At 35.6% G+C, this 20,770-nt stretch overlaps 1 protein-coding gene across 1 annotated transcript in view; it reads right to left on the bottom strand.

The window, feature by feature from the left end:
• SNTG1 (syntrophin gamma 1) overlaps nucleotides 1-20,770 on the bottom strand; it is a 378,060-nt gene that overhangs the window by 321,832 nt on the left and 35,458 nt on the right. The window lies entirely within an intron of this gene.

Raw genomic sequence — 20,770 nt, 5'->3', positions numbered from 1 at the left:
CACACACACACACACACACACACACACACACACACACACTCAAAGAATCCCTGATCAGAATTAGGTTTTTTTTTCATATAATTGGAAATTATTATTAAGCCACTTCTTAGATTTTTGACCTCCAGGTCTTAGTCCCATGATGATGAAAGGATGAGAAAATATTATAAGAAATTGAGGAGAAAAGAAGCCATAATCAAAAAGAGTAAACCAATATAACAGAAGAAGGAATAAAGAAATAAGAAAAGAAGTATAAATGACAGAGAAAGATAATTTAGATTTAAAATAGGGGTGGAAGTATAGAAGAAGAATGGTGGGATTAAAATTTGTATGTAATATACACAATAATATAGTCAATACTAAATCTAGTAAAGGTAAAGTCCTAATTTGGTGCCTCTTGAGAACAAACTCTGGGAAATCCTATATTAAGATAGAAAAAATATTTCCCTATGACCTAGGTATAGATTGTATGTCTGTAAATAATTCTAAGTGAGCCTGTCATCTTCTTCCTTCATTAAATCAAAGCTCCTTGAGAACAATTTTTTTTCCATTCTTTGCACCTATATTCCCAGGACAGTAGGTAGCCCAGATAGAGTGCTTTGCCTGGAGTCAGGAAGACCTGAGTTAAAATCTGATCTCAGACACTTAATAATTGTGTGAACCTGGGTAAGTCACTTAGCCCTGTTTGCCTCAGTTTGCTCATCTGTAAAATGAGCTGGAGAAGGAAATGGAAAACCACTTCAGTATCTTTGCCAAGAAATCCCCAAATGAAGTCATGAATTGTTAGACATGATTGAAAATGACTCAACAAAACTAAATCTATATTGAAATACCTAGTACAATGCTTGGAACTTCATAGGCACTTACTTAAACGATACTTCTTGATTAACGGATGATTTTTTTGTATAGCTCATGAAGACATTCGACAAAGACCTCAGTAACAATCCACATAGGTAGAAAGAATGCCTTTATGCAAAGGAATCAAAGATCCCTGAAACACTGAATTAGGGACATTGAATTAGTCAAATTTAAGAAAAATTCTAATTCTTGAATATGTTTAGTGATACCTATAATGATAGACAGTATAAAAACCTTGGAAATTAAAAAAAAAAGAACAAAACTTCTTTCTTGGATACCTGGTGTATCAGGTACCCCATCATGGCAAAATAAAACTAATAATTTTTGGAGGGATTTTTTGTTTGGTCCTTTTTTTCTGGAACAGTTTTTTTTTGATTTATATAGAGAACTCCTGCTCAGGAAGCTCCCATCTCCCAATGCAAACAGGAATCTGCTTTACCATTTATAATCTCAGAATATATTCTGGGGACAATGCGTACATGGAGAGCTAGGTCTAGGGTCAGGAAGATCTGAATTCAAATTTGACCTCAGATACTTAACATCTATGTGAACCTGGGCTTTTTACCTCAGTTTCCTCAACTGTAAAATTGGGATAATAATAACACCTCTTTCCCAGGGTTGTTGTGAGGATAAAATGAGATATTTTCAAAGCACTTAGTACAGTGCCTAGAGCATAGTAAGTATTATAAAAAATGTTAGCTATTACTATTATTAAATAATTTGTCCCTCATGATGCAGCCATTATCCAGGACTTAAATCCAATTCATCCTGATTCTAATGTATCTCTTTGTTTCTCAAAAATATGTATATTTACATAGATATAAATATTTATAAAGAACTGTAATTTTTACAGAATTATATATTTTTAAAAGATTTATATAGCTATTTATGCAGAACTGATTAATCATATAGAAATTTAAAAGTTTGCCAAATATTTTTCATGGGAAGTGGAATCAAGATGTTAGGATTGAGGAAGCACTTACATTTCCCAACCTTCCCCTCCAAACAACTTTAAAATAATGCCTTAAATCAAATTCTAGAGTGGCAGAGCCAACACAAAGTTGGAGTGAAACATTTTTTCCAGCTAAAGAGAAAGAGTGATCTGTAACACTGGAGAGGGGTCTGACCCAGAACAAGGATGATGAAAACACCAGCTCTGATACTTGAAGGTAGAGGCATCAAGAAGAACAACTGATTCTATAGACCTCTCCCCAAAGATGATAAGGAGACTGGACAACTGGTCATCATTAAAGTATAGTGGTCCCTTCTTCAAGCACTGTACACAGGACAGGGTGCTGTTTGGCAACTCCATTGCACAGCATCCCAATTTAAATATAAAATTCAAAGTTAAAAATAGGCTGGAGAAATGATCAAACAACAAAAAAGACCATGAAAAGCTACTAAGATGACAAACAAAAGTAAGATACAAATTTATAAGGAGACAATGCTATAAACAAAGCCTCAAAGAAAAAAAAAGTGAATTGGACAGAATATCTGAAAGAGTGAAGAAATGGTGTTCAAAAATCAAATATGAGTGATAGAGGGAAAATTAGATAAATTAATGACAGAAAGGCAAGAAAATTAGGAAAAGACAATTAATAGCTAGAAAAAAGAGGCAGAAAAAATACTGAAGTAAATAACACCTTAAAAAATTAAAATTGAGCAAGTGGATATTAATGACGCCATGAAGCATCAAGAATTTTTTTAAAGTCAAAAGACTGAAAAAAATAGAGGAAAATGTATAATATTTTATCAGAAAAACAACTGCCCTGTAAAACAGATCAAGAAGAGATAATTTAAGAATTATGGCATTTCCTGAAAGCCATGATCAAAGAAGGAACCTAGACATCAACATCATATTTAAAAATATATATATATATGCACACATACACATATGTATATATGTATACACACATATCAAGGAGAACTACCCAGATATCCCAGAAACATAAAATAAAATTGAAATTGAAAGAATTCATCAATGATCACCTGAAATAGATATTGAAATGAAAGCTCCGAAGAATACTCTAATTAAATTTCAGAGTTCCCAGATGGAAGAGAAAATAGTTCTAGGAGCCTATTCAAATATAATGGAGTATATATATATATATATATATATATATATATATATATATATATATATATATATATTCAAATATAATGAAACTATTCAAATATAATGGAGTCACAGTCAAGATCACACAAAAATCAGCAGCTATTAACTGAAAGCAGTAGAGAATTTGTAATATGATATTTCAGAAGGCAAAAGAACTAGAACAAGAGTTCTAAAAAAAAAGAACAAGAATAATCTACCCAGCAAAACTGAGTATTATCCGTCAAGGGGAAAAAAAGGGATATTTAATGAAATAGAGGAATTTCAGGTATTGTTGATGAAAAAATCAGAGCTGAATAAAAGTTTTGACTTTCAAATTCAAGACTCAAGAGAAGTATTAAGAGGGTAAATATGACACAAAAATCATGAAGGACTCAATTTGGTTAAACTGTTGATATCCTTATATAGGAAGATGATACATGAAAGTTATAATAAAATTATCATTATAAGGGCAGTGGGACAGACTCTACATGGACAGAAGGTGTTGAGAGTATATAAAATATTTTGGGATAACATAAAAAAAGGATGGTGATAATGAAGGATACCCTGGGAGAAGAAGGAAGTGAAAAGAAGTATGGGAAAAATTATATCACTTGTCCAAAGCATTTTTACAGTGGAGGCAGGGAATGTTTAGATGCTCGGCAATGTTTAAACCAGGAGTGGGGAGCCTGCAGCTTTGAGAACACATGTAGCCCTGTAGGTCCTCAAGTGTGGTCCTTTGACTTAATTCGTACTTCACAGAACAAATCCAATGATGGTGATTCAGTCAAAAAAACATACTTGAGAACCTAGAGGCACACATGTGGCCATGAGGCTGTAGGTTCCCCACTCCTGGAATAAACCTTACTCTCACAGTAAGAAGAAGACAGATTTATATTGAACTCAACTGGGTATAGAAGTCTCTTTCACCTAACTGGAAATTAGGAAGAAAAGAAGATAAAAGAAAGAAGGTGATAAAGAAAGGCATGGTGAGAACCAAAACAGACAGAGAAGGTATAGTTAAAAGAGATAAAGACAAATGGAAGAAATTAAGATTAGGGAAACATACAATTAATAAAAATAATTGTGAATGTAAGTTGGATTAACTCACCCATAAAACAGAAGCAGACAGAATAGATAAGAAACCAGAATCCAACAATATATTGACATAAGAAACACACATGAAACAGGGAGGCACACAGAGAATTAAATTAAGGAGCTGGAGTAGAATCTATTATGCTTCAGCTGAATTTAAAAAAGTAGGGGTAGCAATTGTGATTTCAAATAAAGCGAAGGAAAAATAGACCTAATTAAAGAAGAAACAGGGAAAGTACATATTGATAAAAGGTACCATAGAAATTGGAGGAATATTAAAATGAAATGCATATGCACCAAATAACATAGCATTGAAATTCTTAAAGAAAATTCCAAATCAATTAAAGTAGGAAATAGACAGTAAAACTGTACTAGTGGGGGAAGCTCACCTTTGCCCTCTGAAAGCTAGATACATCTAACCATAAAATAAATAAGACAAAAGCTAAGAGTATGAGTAGGATCTTTAAAAAGTTTCATATGCTAAACCACTGGGGGGAAAATGAATGGGAATAGAAAGGAATATACCTTTTTTCACAGCTGCACATGGCCCCTTCACAAGAAATTTTATTAGGGCATAAAAACAGCATAAACAAATGCAGAAAAGCAGAAATAATAAATTCCCCCTTTTTAGACAATAATGGAATAAATTACATTCAATAAAATGTCATGGAAGCATCGATTAAAAATCATTTGGAAAGATATTTAATTTTAAAGAATGAGTGAGTCATAGAATAAATCTTACAAGCTATCATTAATTTCATTAAAATTAATGACAATAATGTGACAACACACAAAAATTTGTGGGGTGTAGTCAAAGCAGTACTTAGGTAAAATCTTATATCTCTAAAAATATACATCAATAGAAGAGAGAAAGGTTGGATCAATGAAATGGAAATCCAACTAATAAAACTAGCAAAAGATTAAATTAAAGACCATGATTAGAAACACCTAAAATCAAAGGTGACATGAATAAAATTATAAGTAAAAATAATTGAAATAATTAATAAAATTAGGGATAGGTTTCATGAAAAATGAAGATACAGACCATTATTCTATCTAGAAATAAGAAAAACAAATTACCAGTATAAAAATTGCAAAGGATGACAGAACCATAAATGAAATGAAATTAAAGTAATTATTGGGAGTTATTTTGCCTACTTATATGCAAGTTAATCTGACAATCTAAATGAAATGGATTGATCTTTACAAAAATGTAAACTGTCCAAATTAACAAAGGAGGAAACAAAACAGAAATTGAACAAACCATAAACCAGAGGGGAAATAAAAGTTACCAGGACCAGATTTACAAATGAATTTTACTAACTATTTAAGGAAAAAAAATAAATTCAATGCTATTTTGTCCAGTTATTTCTGTCAAATCTCACTCTTCTTGACCCCAATAAAGGCTCTTGGTAAAGATACTAGAGTAATCTGCCATTTCCTTCTCTATCTAATTTACAGATGAAGAAACTGAGGAGAGTGAAGTTAAGTGACTTGCTCAGGTTTTTACAACTAAGTTTTTGAAGCCAGATGTGAAGTCTGGGGGGATGAGTCTTCCTGACTCCAGGCCCTTTACTCTATGATCTATGATACCTAGATGCCCAAAATTCTATAAAAACTATTTTTTAAAAATTATTCAAGGGAGTTGTAGCAAAATCCTTTTATGACACATATATGTTTTTGATACCTAAACTTTGGAGAGCATAGAGAAAGAAAACTACAGAGCAATTTCTTTAATATCAATACAAAAGCATTAAATACAATACTAGCAAGGAAATAACAGCAATATGTGATAAAGATCATATATTAACACCAGGTGGAAGGATGACCAGGAATTCAAAGATGGTACAATATTAGGGAAATTATCAGTGTAATCGACTACATCAAAAACAAAAAACGACACAAATCATATGATTATCTCCACAGATTCAGAAAAGGCTTTAGAAAAAATGCAATATCCTTTCCTATGAAAAACAATGATAAGTAGTATGTTTCTAAAACCAAGAGTAAGCTAGCTGTAATGGGGATAAACTTGAAGCCTTCCCAAGAAGATCAGAGGTTGTTCATTTTCACACACTTTCACACATTTTCAGAGGGATGTTCATTTTCATCGCTATTATTCAATACTGTATTAGAAATGCTAGCTATAGCAAGAAATTATAAAATTTTATTTTGTACATCCAATTTAATTTTATAAAAAAATTCTAGGTCCTATAAACTGCACTTTTTCTCACTTTTGAGTTATGCATAAATGGCTTCTTTTAGGCCCAGGAAAGTTGACTTGTTTACCTTGTTTTTAATTAAATTCTCAAAATATTAGATATTGTATGTAAATGAGTAGAAATCAAGGTAATTTATTTCCATTATATTTTAATAGACTTTAGCCACATCATGATTCACTTAAGGAACATTTTTTTTTGTCCTTCTACCTATAGCAAAATAAGAGAACCATGTATGATCTTTTTTAAATGTTTTTAATAAATGCTTTATTAACTTCTAGGTTATGTCATTCATTTCTGCAAGATTTTGAGTTGCAAATTTTCTACCCATTTTCCCCCTACCCAACACCCCAAAATAGCGATCCCACTGGATATCCCCTCCAATATGTTCTCTCCCATATCTTCTCCCATACCCCCTCTGACTTTCCAGAAGGGCACGGTGGATCTCTATGCCCCAGTGCCTGTATGTATTATTTTCCAGTTACATGTAAAATAATAGTAATAATAGTATACACACACACATACTTTAAACATTTGATTTTAAAACTTTGAATTCCAGATTCATTCCCTTCCTCTCTTGTCACCCACCCTTACTGGGAAGATAAGCAATTCAGTATATGTTATACATGTGTAGCTATGTAAAATATTTCAGAGTGGATATATTGTAAAAGACTGACTATATTTCTCTCCCTCCTATCCTACCTCCCACTTGTTCTATTCTCTACTTTGATCCTGTCCCTTTTCAAAAGTGGGTGCTTCCAACTTCCCTCCCCCCTCAGCCTGCCCACCCTTCCATCATCCCCCCTCTCATCCCCTTCCACCCTACTCTCCTGTAGGGTGACATACCCTATTTGGTGTGCATGTCATTCTCTCCCTAAGCCAAATTCAATGAGAATAAGCTTAACCCATTCCCTTTTGCCTTCTTGTTCTGCCCCTCCATTGTAACCATTTTCCCTTGCCTCTTCTATATAAGATAGTTTACCTCATTCTGTCTCTCCCCATCTCCTCTCATTATATTCCTCTCACCTCTTAATTTCACCTTTTAAGGGTTGATTTTAAGGGATGATACATCCCTTCCTATTCAATTGGTCCTGTGCCTTCTATGTATACCTGTACATGTACATACATACATTCACATATATATATATATTCATATGCCCATATACCCTCCTATATAGACATATATGTATATATGTGTGTCTATACACACACAAACACACACACACACATATATACATTTCTATTCCCTTCAACTATTCTCATGCTGAGAAAAGTTTGATAAGTTACAATTATTGTTTTTCCATGTAGGAATGTAAATAGTTCAACTTTGATAAGTTCCTTATGATTTCTTTTCCTTTTTACTTTCTCATGCTTCTTGTTTCTTGTATCTGAATGTCAAATTTTCTATTCAACTTTGGTTTTTTCATCAAGAATGCTTGAAAGTAATCTATTCTACTGAATGACCATATTTTCCCCTAAAACATGATACTCAGTATTGCTGGGTAGGTGATTCTTGGCTTTAATCCCAGCTCCTTTGAACTCCAGAATATCATATTCCAAGCCCTTTGATCCCTCAGTATAGAAGCTGCTAGATCTTGTGTTATCCTGATTGTGTTTACGCAATATCTAAATTATTTCTTGCTGTCTGCTTGTAATATTTTCTCCTTGGTCTGGGAACTCCAGAAGCTGGCTACAATGTTCCTAGGAGTTTTCTTTTTGGGATCTTTTTCAGGAGGTGATCAGTGGATTCTTTCAACCTCTATTTTGCTCTCTGGTTCTAAAACATCAGGGCAATTTTTCTTGAGAATTTCTTGAAGGATGATTTCTAGGTTCTTTTTTTTGATCATGGCTTTCAGGTAGTCCAACAATTATCCCTCCTGGATCGATTTTCCAGGTAAGTGGTTTTCCCAATGAGGTATTTCACATTGCCTTCTATTTTTTCATTTGTTTGGATCTGTTTAATGGTATCTTGATTTCTCATAAAGTCACTAGCTTCCATTTGTTCCAATCTAATTCTGAAGGAATGATTCTCTTCAGTGAGCTTTTGAGATTCTTTTCCCATCTGGCAAATTCTAGCTTTTTAAGGCATTCTTCTCCTCATTGGCTTTTTGAGCCTCTTTTGCCATTTGAGTTAGTCTATTTTTTAAAGTGTTATTTTCTTCAGTCAGGTTGTTGACTCTCATTTCATAATTTTCTTGCATCATTCTCATTTCTCTTCCCAATTTTTCCTCCACTTCTCTTATTTGGTTTTCAAAATCCTTTTTAAGCTTCTCTATGGCCTGTAACCAGCTCGTATTTTTCTTGGAAGCTTTTGGTGCAGGAGTTCTAACTTTGTTGTCTTCTTCCTGTTCCATGCTTTAATCCTTTTTGTCCCCAAAATAGGAGTGTAAAGTTGGGTTTCTTTGCTTGCTTTGCTTCCCTCATTTGCTCATGTTGCCACTCAATTGCTTGACTTTTGGGCTTTTCGCCACAGGAGGACTCTGTTACCAGAAGGGAGCTTCATCCCACTCGCTGGGGTTTTCTCAGTTGCAGAAGGTATGAGTTGGGTTTCCTCTCTGAAGTCTCCACATGCTCTGGCAAGCTGGTCACACACCCCAGGACCTCCACCCTGCATGGAGTCGGCCGCCGAGCCACTGGCCCAGCTGCAGCGCCAGCTTGGACTTGCCTGTGCCCGTGGCCCTGAGAATCACCATGAGTGGCAGGGAACCCCACAGGGCCCAGGTCCTGGGCCCGGCCCGTGCCGAGTTAGAGGCCGCCATGAGCGTAGCCACCATCCACACCGGATCCACCGCCGCCACCATGTATGATCTATGCAAAATATTTCTACTCTTTTACTTTAAATAGTATCAAGATTTTTTTCCAGCATATCACCTGCAGTTGAATCATTTCTCCATTGTACAAGTAATCTGGAAAAATTCAGAGTGTATTTCCATCAATCAGTGCCTATCAAAGCACAGAGAAAATTTAGTTAAGTTTCAAGTCATCATGGGTTGTAAGTAGGTCAAGTCTGACTTTGATCAGTGAACTGTTGACATTGATGTTTTCTTTTCTCTTTTTTTTTTGCTTGTCACCAGCTTTTTGGGGATAAGGTGAGCAACAGAATATTTTCCCCCAATAGCTGTCAAATGTCTTACAAGTGTAAATTCTGTTGTTGATTATCACAATCTATATAATTGAGGAGTTCACCATTTTCCTACATTTTAAATGTCATTAAAAATGACTACTTGGATTTATCAGGTTCTTTTGCAATTATCAGAAATAAAATCCTGAAAAAATACAGCCTTGGGTATAATTCTGAGTGTAATATTTGAAATGTTAACTGAGAGCAAAGATTAAATAAAAAGAATTTTTCAGGCTACAACATCATATGTGTCTCATAAATTGAAATACAAATCTAAAATATTTCTTCAAATATAAAATTCCAATGTATAACTTTAAAAGTTAAATGCTTATAGTCAAGATAGTAGAGGCATCAATTGTTAGCAGTTTATTTGAAAACAATTTGAAACTATTAGGTGACTGAAGCTGCAATGTGAATCCTAAAACTAAGAAATCAAAAGTGAAATAAATCAGTCACATAGCTGATTAAATCATATGCATCATCATAGCCAGCATTTTACAATGTTTGCAAAATGCTTTAGATAAGTTAAGTTATTTGATTCTTATGACAATAGTGCAAGATGGGTACTATTATTATTCCCATTCAACAGATATTGATATGGAGACTCAGAGGTGAATTTACTTATCCAGAATTACAAAGCTTTCTAAAGCCAAATTTGGATTCAAGTCTTCTTGACTCCAGGCCCAGTACTCAATCTGCTATGTCATTTAGCCTTATTAATATGTATATCATCCAGATGGGGGAGATATGAAGGATGTATAAGGCTTTATTAGTATTTATCATTTATTGATAAATAATTTATAAATGATTTAGATTACCCATATATATTTGTAGGAATAAAGTAATCATATGATTAAGTTAGGCATTATAAACATTTTTCTAAAGATTAAGTTCCTCTTCCATTCTTCCTGGATAAATTCTCTTTATCTGAAACTCCCTAAATTAAGATCCTTTTTATTGGTCAATCTACAGGTCCCTTGAATTGCAAATGTTACAACTGCAGGGCAAGATTTCTAAAGCAATCTCTCTTTCACAGAGAGGTTGATAGACCTAGGTTCAAATTCAGTAGAACTTCAGATTTAATAGCTGTCACATCCCAGAAATGCCCTGTTACTTCTAGACACACCTACACTGCAAATGGTAGCCAGAACAACAAATTGTGTAGGAAAGACCTTTGGGGTGGGGTGGGGAGGAGTAAATGAGTCAGATGACCTGTCTTATCCAATAGATTTATGTGCAAAACAACTTTCCTAAGATTGCTGTAATTTGTAATAAAACTCTTTTTCCATTATAAAAATAAGCTTGGCAAATCATTCCTTTGTCTCTGACTACTGAGAAGTTAGTACAATTGATTTCAAAGGCTACACTTGCAAATAAATCACTATACTCAGAAACTTTCTACCTCAGACTTTTCTGTTTCAAATATTAAATGAACACATTGGAGTGTTCTGTTCCTTTCTCCAACCACCCTTTGGAAAGCACATTGATAAAACACACAGTCCAGAGGTGAGCAGCCAGACTGATGAGGGAACTTGGAGATCATAGTTTTAAGAGGACTTTTTTTTAATTAATGGACATTTTTAGTATGGAGAAGAGTTAATTAGGGTGATTTTGAAAATATTTCCCAACATTTAAAGGACTGTCATGTGAAGTAAAGTTTAGGCTTGTTCTGGGTGACTCTAGAGGGGAGATGGTACCAATGACTGACAGGAAAAAGACAACTTTACCCTTGGTGTAAAGACAAATTTCCTAATAATTAGAGTGGGGTAGTGGTAGAATTGACTGTCTCACTAGGTTGTTGGGTTTTTGCATTTTAGTTTCTTTTCTTCTTCTTTTTTTTTTTGGCTTAGTGGAATTCTTCAAATGCTAGTTGGTTTACATTGCATCAGAAAGGTTGTAGAGGAAATTTTCTTTCAAATAAATTTTTATTTAATTGATCTCTGAGATCTCTTTAAACTCTGAGAGCCTATGGATGATTTTATATGTAATTTCTAGATATTTTATACTTTAGATCCCATAATCCTTTGCTATAAATTGTTCTGGCAACTCTCTTTATTGTAGAGATTGTATTAACCTGCATTGATAAAAGAACTTTATTTATTGGTAGTTACCTATTACATTGAAATCATAGAACCACTTCCTAAATTTCAATGACACAACATGATAAGAAAGTATGAAAATACTTTGCAAAGAAGGCGGTATAAAAATGCAAGCAACACATAAAATGAATAATACTAATTGACAAGGATGACTGGTGGCTATGAGAAAATTTGCAAGCCAATATTTATAAACAATTAAGATTCAAACATTAAAAGAGTCATCATTTCAGTCTTTGATATGAATTCTTATGGAATTCCAACTTATTCCTCTATGTTTTGGAAGGAATAAATATTTTAATTTATAGTCCTCCAATTAAGATATATAAAGTGATGAGCTAATTCTTATTATATCACAACATAAGGCCAAAGGTTTTCAATTTACAGCCATATGAAACAAAATGCTTCAGTTTTTGGTATAGAATATTTATGTCAAAGAGTTCCAAAAGCCCAAACAAAATAAATTAGCTTTTCTGTTCTTTTGTAGTAGACAGATTAATGGTATGAATTACACCTGGTATGATGTCATCACTCAGACTTTTTTTTAAGGACTTATAACAAAAGCTCTGTGCTATTTCATCCCACATGTCTTTATTGTTTCACCTTAACAGGGTGGATGGAGAAAAAAAATCATACCAGATCATATACTATGTTTTAAAATATTATTTTAGCCCCAAATCCTTGCCTACTTTATACAAAATCTCATTGGATATGCTTTATTGGAATTTTCATGTTAAGACACATTTAAAAAACATCAATGAAATTGTGTTAAGGACTTATATTGAATATACTGATGAAAAGTAAATGGTTTAAAGGCATACTGTTTTTGCTTTTTCATAGTCACAGAATAAAACTTTTATCTGTCATTTTATACCATTTTAAGGTTTTCAGTGTACTTCAGAAACAACACCTCATTTTATCCTGAAATAACAGTAACAAAACCAGAAACAATCCGTAAAGAATGATAATGAATGATGCAGGTGCCATAGCTATTATTAGGCTCATTCTACACATAAGTAAATAAATATAGAGAAAAGACTATACCATGGCAATACAATTAGTATCAGGTGAAAGATTCAACACCAAGCCTGCCATTCCTTTAACTATACTGCACTCAGCCTGTATTCTTAGTCATGCTCCTTTCTACTCAATGGTTCCACTACTTTCTACTAACTGGTTTAGCAACAGTTATTGAACTGCTGCATTGCAGAATGTGGATAAAAAAATTGAACACCACTCCCCCCATCTGGTTAACTGAGCCCGTCTCTCTTCATTTTGTATTAAGCATTAGCAGACCAATTAAAAGTTATTCTTGCCCTGCTCTTCATCCTAATGACCCCTGTATAAGAACAGTCTGCTTGATAACCTTGTTTTAGGGAGTCTTCAAAAGTTCCCTGATTTCAAGTATCAGCTTGGTCTTTAATGGTACCTTAAGGTATATGATAAGCCTGTTCTCGAATAACTCCTCCCAATCACATTTAGCCTGAAGCCTTCTTCCCTCCTTTGTAGTTTAAATATATATACATTGTCTTTTTCTTCCTTCTCAAAGTCTGCCTGTGAGGGTGGACTCCCCTGCCATTAAACTCAGTTAAGTCCCAAGACAAGCTACTCTGAGATCTCCTTATTTCTACATTACCTATAGTTCCTGGCAGGAGGATTCAAGATGGATAGAGTCACCATATCACATCAGAGTCACTAACCAGGATTCTGGTGGATGATACCCACTTGTGATCCTCTTCTGTAGTGATGGGAATCACAAACTGAGTGAGTAGAATTTATTTCTATTAGGTTTTGTTTGAGAAGTTGGTATTCCTCCTCTGGAGGGTTAGAACTGATCAAGGCTCCTTGATATAGGAATGGCTATACCCTCAGTCTAATCAGTTGAGGAAGAGGTTTGGGCTAGGTTTAGAAAGTACTTGTGTACTTTTTTTTAACTTGGCTAGCAAGTATTCATTGGCTATCTGTTTTGTGTCTAATTCCAGTTTCTTCAAATTCTCTAAGGTTATTGTGAGTTGGTCTCTTGTTTGAAGGATTTTCTGCCCTTGCACTGTGAATTTCTTATTATACCTTTAGTATTTTTTAAGCATAAACTAGCCACTAATTCTAGTACTACAACTGATATCAGGTGCCACAAGGCTATCTTGAGCATGGCATCATTGTTACGTCATTGTCTTAGGTTATCCCCTGTTAAGGATTCCTGGATTTCACTTAGATTTTTAAATTGAGGAACAGGGCTGTCAAAGACAGTTATATCCACTTGGCCAATCTGACAGAGCTTCAGTAGAAAGCAAGGGAGGAAGGACTCAGTGAAACCCTTAAACCCCTTGGACAGGGAGTCCTGGAGAAGGATTAGAGATAAGATTCCTGGTAGACTATGAAATTTCTATCAGGGGCTGCTATCCCAGCTGCAGGGCAATCCCTGAAACTATGTCTGTGTCTGGTTCGGCTTGTTTCTGTGTACCATATGTCTAGTGTTATAAAATGGGCTTAGACCAATCTAAGCCATATCCACAGCTATACCTTATCTTTTTCTGGTCAGTGGCCACCCAAATCTACCAGGGGTGAGGAATCTGACCTTCTAGGTCCTTGGGTATGGTCTTTTGACTGAGTCCAAATTTTCTAAAATAAATCCTTTTGGTAAGGGGATTTGTTCTGTGAAATTTGGATTCAGTCAAAAGGCTGTACTTGAGAACCTAGAGGAACACCTGTGGCCTTGAGACTATAGGTTCTCCACTGCTAGACTCATTGGTCAAGACTCATTCACCTAGGATAACCTTAGTTTAGTGAAGGAAACTTGTATTTGCCAGACAGTGACGTGGGGGTTTGGTGGGTCTTGAGCTTCATAAGTTCTCTAGCACAAAAAGTCTTTTTTTACCTTACACAATTTAGAAGGGAGACCAAACAACAGCAACAACACTGCTGTGAGAGAACAGAAGCACCCGGAGAACAGTGGAGTTACAATTTTCTCCCCATTTTTCCTACCCACCACCCCAAAACAGCGATCCCACTGAATATCCCCTCCCCCAATCTCCTCTCTCCCATATCTTCCTCCATAACTTCTCCAACTTTCCAGTAGGGCACAGTGTATCTCTATGCCCCAGTGCCTGTATAACTCATTTCCCAGTTACATGTAAAATAATAATAATAATTATTATATTTTAAAAATATGACTTTAAAACTTTGAAGAAAAATAACTTCTTTTGATCTGGTTACTGTTAGGCTGTGAATTCAACTGTTAAAGAATGCAGTCCCAATGTTTGAATATTTAAATATTTAATTGGGTATATTTTGCTTTTAAAGTGGACAATAATAACTTATAGTTTGGGGGGGAAAGTAACAAAGACCTCTTAAGTTGTCCTTATTTGTTAGGTTTCTTGGGACTTTAGATTCATGTAAGGTCATAAGATCCTATCGATTTTGAGAGAAACTGTTGACAACATGCTATAAAGTTCCAAAGTAATGGAGTTTGAGAAATTAGGACCACTGCCAGTCAAAGTGGGGAGACTTGAAAATTTTGCATATAGTGAAGAGTGTATTTTATCTGAGATTATTTGACCATCAAGTATGAAAATTGTGAAATAGTGCCTGTTAATAAGTAGCAGGTAGTGAAGTTACATGTTTGAGCCAACTTAGCAAAAATAGACCTAGATTCAAAGATTCTATTGTGTCTTAAGGTTCAGAGGCAATACAGACTGGAAGCTTAATGTAGTCAGAATTTTTCTGGGGTTGTTGAGTGAACTATCATATATTCACCATATGTGAAAACTCCAGATGTAATTATTCTTAATTTGTAAATGAAGCATAAATACAATTCCTTATATGTTCTCATTGTTAAATGCTGGTGAAGCATCAGAAAAAAAAATACTACCCCTAAGCTGTGATTAATGAATTTTGCTATTTGAGATAAAATCTCTTGGAGCTATATTTTGATATTATTCTGAATTTTAATTTTAGGTATGATTGTCTGAATTATCAATAAACCAATAGTCTACCATTGAAGTAGACTTCTGTATGCTGGCAAAAAGGAGTATGAAAGTGGATGTCAGTGCCTGGGAAAGTAGAAAGGACAGCCTTACATAGAAAAAAGTAGGAGTCTGTTGACTCAGTTTTCCCATTGTGATATTTCCTTTCTAAACAGGAAATATTCCCATCTGGCAAATTCTGAGCCTGGCTATTTACAGGGTTGTGAATAATGTGGAAATTTCATGCATGATTGGCTGTGAACTATGACTCTTAACTTGGAATCAAACAGAGAATTGCAGAATGTCCAAAACTTGGAAACTCTGGGGATTCCTTATTACCACTGGTATGTCCATCTGGTCATAGTCAATATGCTGCTTATATTTCTTCCCTGTAGCAGTTTTGCTGCTGTCAGACCTTGCTAGGTATTTCCCTGTGTCTGTGGGCAATATTCATGCAGATTCTCTAGCAAAAGATGTAGTTCTTTGTGATTATGGTCACACCTTTCAGTTTCCCCTTCTTTTTTCAGCCAATTGTGATCCCTTGCCTTCATCTACACACTGTGTAACAACTTAGGTACATATCCTGTCCCCTGAATAGACCTCGTGGACTGCTTCTAGACTCTCTCCTCACTCTGATCTCTTTGGCTATACAAGGCCAGATGGCATATGATACCCTGTTCATTACTGTCTACATAGGTTCCTGAGGACCACTCTTTGGCTCACACAAGTCAAAGGGTGGTGGTAGCCAAAATCCTCAGGGATTGGAAGGTCTTAGGAGTAGCCCAGATAGTGAGACCAGTTTTCCAACAATGTCATTTTCACATACAACATAACCCAGGAAAAAGTAAAAACTGACTTGGAGGCATGACAAAATCCTTAAGGCCCCTTCATAGACATCAATATCCAAATGGATTTCATTGGAATGTTACCCTGGAAAAGGCAGAAATATATTCTGCTATTAAAACACTTTTTCAGGATGGGTAGAAGCCTTTCTTTGTAGGAAGACAGACACTCGCACAGTAGCCAAGAAATTACTGAGTGAACTTTTAGGTTATTAAGATATGTGCCCACCATCTTGCCACCAGCCTCTAGTGTTCTCTACTCTTTGATCTAGGAACTCCAGAAGCTGGCTACAATTTTCCTAGGAGTTTTCTTTTTGGGATCTTTTTTAGGAGCTGATTGCTGGATTCTTTCAACCTCATTTTGCCCTCTGGTTCTAAAATATCAGGGCAATTTTCCTTGAGAATTTCTTGAAGGATGATTTCTAGGTTGTTTTTTTGATGATGGCTTTCAGGTAGTCCAATAATTTTTAAATTATTTCTCCTGGATCTATTTTTCAGGTCAGTGGTTTTCTCAATGAGATATTTCACATTGCCTTCTATTTTTTAGTTTGTTTGGATTTGTTTAACAGTATCTTGATTTCTCGTAAAGTCACTAGCTTCCATTTGTTCTCTACTCACTGTTATGGTGCTACGCTTGTAACCAGCTCTCAAGTATCAAGCAGCTGCTATGACCCACTATCCTTCCCTGGATTCTGGTTCTGGGAGAGATATAAAATTATGAGTTCCACTACCTCCCAAATCTTGCTCCCCCTCACAGCCCAATTCTCTTCCCATTCAATCCTTGCTTATAGGAATTCTCTCACTTAGAATAAATGATATGCCTTAAGGCAAAAAGGTGGAGTTGGGGAGGATTCTGGATTATAAACTGAGCACAATTCCTTCCATCTTTGTTAAGCATTATCTTAATAATTAAAGGACCTCTTTACTTTCTCCTCATGACAATAATCCCGCCAGAAGAACATCCTGTGTGACAAAATCTGTATAGGGAGAATTCAAAGGTTCCCTGATGTCAGGAATCAGCTTGGTCAAACAGGGCAAGGTAACTAATCAGCTGTTAGCCAGCTCTTGCAACATGGCCTCACAATCTCCTTTTGCCTGACGTTTTCCCTCCCCTTTGTGGTTTAAGCATCTTTAAGCTTTGCTTTTTTTTTTTCTAATTATTGTTGTTCCTTCGTGGGAATCTCTGCCTGTGTGAGTGTAGCTCCCTTGTTGTTGAACTCAACAAACTCCAAACAAATTTGATACCTCTGGGTTTTGGTTATTCCTGCCTTACCTACAAGAATCACTCAGGAGCAAAGCCACCCCCCCAAAGACCAAAAACAACAACAAAAAAAGAAGTTTGCTTAGAAAAAGACAAAACAAAACAAAAAGAGAATGCAGTAATTTAGCCTGAGAAGGCATAGTTTTTTATTACTTCAAAGAGGCTAATGATCTAGAAAGAATCTAGAATTTTGTTTTTGGGGAAAAAGGTTCTTCACTATTCACAATTAGCATCTGGGTCCAAAAGAGATCCCTGCTGTTTTGTTCCTTGAGGGAAAATTAGGTTAAGAAAAAGCCATTGTCTTCCATCATTTTTTTTTAGCATAGCTAGTTTCTATTTTCCATAAAAGTCCTAACTGCTTGGAGTTTGGATTCTTATATTTCTTAATTTATCCATCTATCCTCCTGAGTGTCTTGCAAATAGTACACACTTCACAAACATTTGTTAAATGAGGGAGTGAATGACATTGCATAGAGGAAGAAAGGAATCCTAAGCCCAAATGGTAGAACCAGTCTCTGGAAGTCATATTTCCACTGACAACTCATTTATTTTACAAAGCAGAAAAAGGCATGCATCTGAGCACATATTTAGGGCAGTGTTATGCATTGTAGAGAGTGCTGAATAAATCCTTGTTGAACTGAATTAAATTCAAGTGAAGCAATAAAAAATGACATTTGAAAAGATTTCAGCATAGCTTTCCTTCAATTTTCATATTATTTAGCTACTATTTTGGAAAAACTGGAGGAGAGGGAATTTTTGTCTTTATACATGTTAAGGATACATTTTAATAAATGGTTATAACACAAAATTGATTAGTTTTGGGAAATACTTGTTAATTACAAAAACAATTCATTTGACTTTATATTTTAGTCTAACTATTATGTACTATAGAAATATATTTTCCTTTCCTTCCCTCATATGGGTGACATCTTTTGAAAAATTAAAGGAAATCTCAGGTGTACTTCAAACAAGGGAAAAGAAAATGTAGCAATTAGTAATGAAAGTATACTAACAGCAAATAAATTTTTTAAAAAGAAGTTGAAAAAAAAGTTGCCTATATATTAAGAAGTGGAAAAATTTGAAGACAACAAACCTGCCATCCAAGGACTTTGGTGAATCATTTTCTTTTTCAGAGAAACATTATGTAAAGAATAAACTGCTAGACTCAATCAGAAAGATACAGATAAGTTCAAATCCTTCCTCAGATGAGATGGACAGTTTTAGGGATTGAAAAGACCATGTAAGTCATCTATACCATCACCTTCCTTTTACAAATGGGTAAACTAAATTCTAAAGAAGTGAAGTGACATGTCCAGGGTCAGAACTCCTAAATGTCTGAGGTGGATGTGAACTTAGGTCTTCCTTAGTACCAAGTCCAGTCCTTGATCCACTAGCAACTTGAGGTGTTCAAGAGGTGTGAGGGCTTACCAAGTTCTTTTTAAGGCTATTCATCCATCTTTGATTCACCCAACTCATACCTGTGGCTTGAAGAAGCAGTAGCATGAGCAGTGACCATAGTCTAGTAAGCCATCTCAGCAGAAATGTGCTCAACCATCTGGGTTAAAGCAGGTTGAGGATAAGTTACTGGACTCAAACCCATTGGTGAGTTAGGGGGATGTGAAGACTTTCCCTGATGGAATGAGTGGATCAGAACAATTTGTTTTAACAGTCATGAAGGCAGCTGAGGAGGAGTTGTAGAATGGATGCTTAGACATTGGACATTGAAGAAACCTTCACTCATCTTGACTTTTGTCCTGCCACTGGACTTTGATGACTTATGAACAGAGAGTGATTCTGATGACTTTGTGCAAATCTGCCTCATTCAAATACAATTTATGGCCAAGTCTAGACACCACCAATGATGTCACTGGTTCCCTTTGAAAATGGACAAACAAGGGACAGAGCTAAGATGGCTGATTGAAAGGAGGGACTTACCTGAACTTTTCCATAAACTCCTTCAAATTTCTATAAAAAAGCAAATCCGAACAAATTCTAGAGTGGCAGAATCCACAAAGAGACAAAATGTGTCAGATTTCCAGTCCAAGACAACCTGGAAGGTCGACAGAAAGGATCTGTTGCACCAGGCTGGGAAAAAAGCATAGTCTATTGTACAGGCTGCACCAGTGCAGACTCAATCATAGTAAAGTCTGAGCAGACCCCCAGTGGACTGAATCACTGGCAGCAGTGGTGATTCCCAGGCCTCTCAGCATAGAAGTGAGGTCTGTCAGAAATGGGAGAGAGAAGAGTAGTCATGTGCAGTGCCTGTGGCAGTGGCAGCAGCTACTCCTGGAGCTCTCAGTCCACAGAATGAATGCTTGAAAGTCACCTATTTCAACTTGTGGGAGCCAAGATGGCAGAATACATTGCACTCACCCTCCCTTGCGGACCTTGAAAAATCAAAAGTATATTGCCCTAGAAAAAATCCTCGAATGGTGGAGCCAGTAAAAAGATGGGGTGCTACAGTATTTTTGCTCAGGAGGCTAGGGGTATTTAATGGGAAAGATCCTTCTTGCTGTGGCTGAAGGGGACCAGAACAAGATGGAAGTTGACCCAGAAAGCCAGGAGCAAGCCCCACCTCAGCAGACCATCAGGAGGTTTTGAGCAACAATCAGGTAGGATTTTTCAAGGAATGCAGGGCTGGTTCAATATTAGGAAAACTATCAGCATAATTGATCATATCAACAACATAACTAACAGAAAACATATGATTGGGGTGGCTAGGTGGCACGGTGACTAGAGCACCCACCCTAGAATCAGGAGGACTTGAGTTCAAATACAGCTTCAGACACTTAATGCAAAACTAGTTGTGTGACCTTGGGCAAGTTACTTAACCCCAATTGCCCTACCTTCCTCCCTCCAAAAAGGAAAAAAAAATAAAGGATTTCAGAAACCATATGATTATCTCAATACATGTAGCAAAACCTTTTGAAAAAATTTAAAACCTATTCCTATTAAAAGCCCTAGACAGCATAGGCATAAATGGAGCCTTCCATAAAATGATAAGTAGCATCTACCAAAAATGAACAGCAAGTATTATATGTAATGTGGATGAGTTAGAAGCATTTCCAATATGATAAGGTATGAAACAAGATGCCCATTATCACGACTGTTATTCATTATGGTACCAGAAATGTTAGCTTTAGGGATATGAGAAGAAAAAGAAATTGAGGCAATTAGAATAGTCAACAAGAAACAAAGGTATCACACTTTGGAGATGACATGATGAT

Source organism: Petaurus breviceps, unplaced genomic scaffold (genome assembly GCF_028583685.1).
Source record: "Petaurus breviceps papuanus isolate PSGF00001 unplaced genomic scaffold, PetGlider_PUasm1.0 38, whole genome shotgun sequence".
Taxonomy (NCBI): Eukaryota; Metazoa; Chordata; class Mammalia; order Diprotodontia; family Petauridae; genus Petaurus; species Petaurus breviceps.
This window is presented reverse-complemented; position numbering and strand designations above follow the sequence as displayed.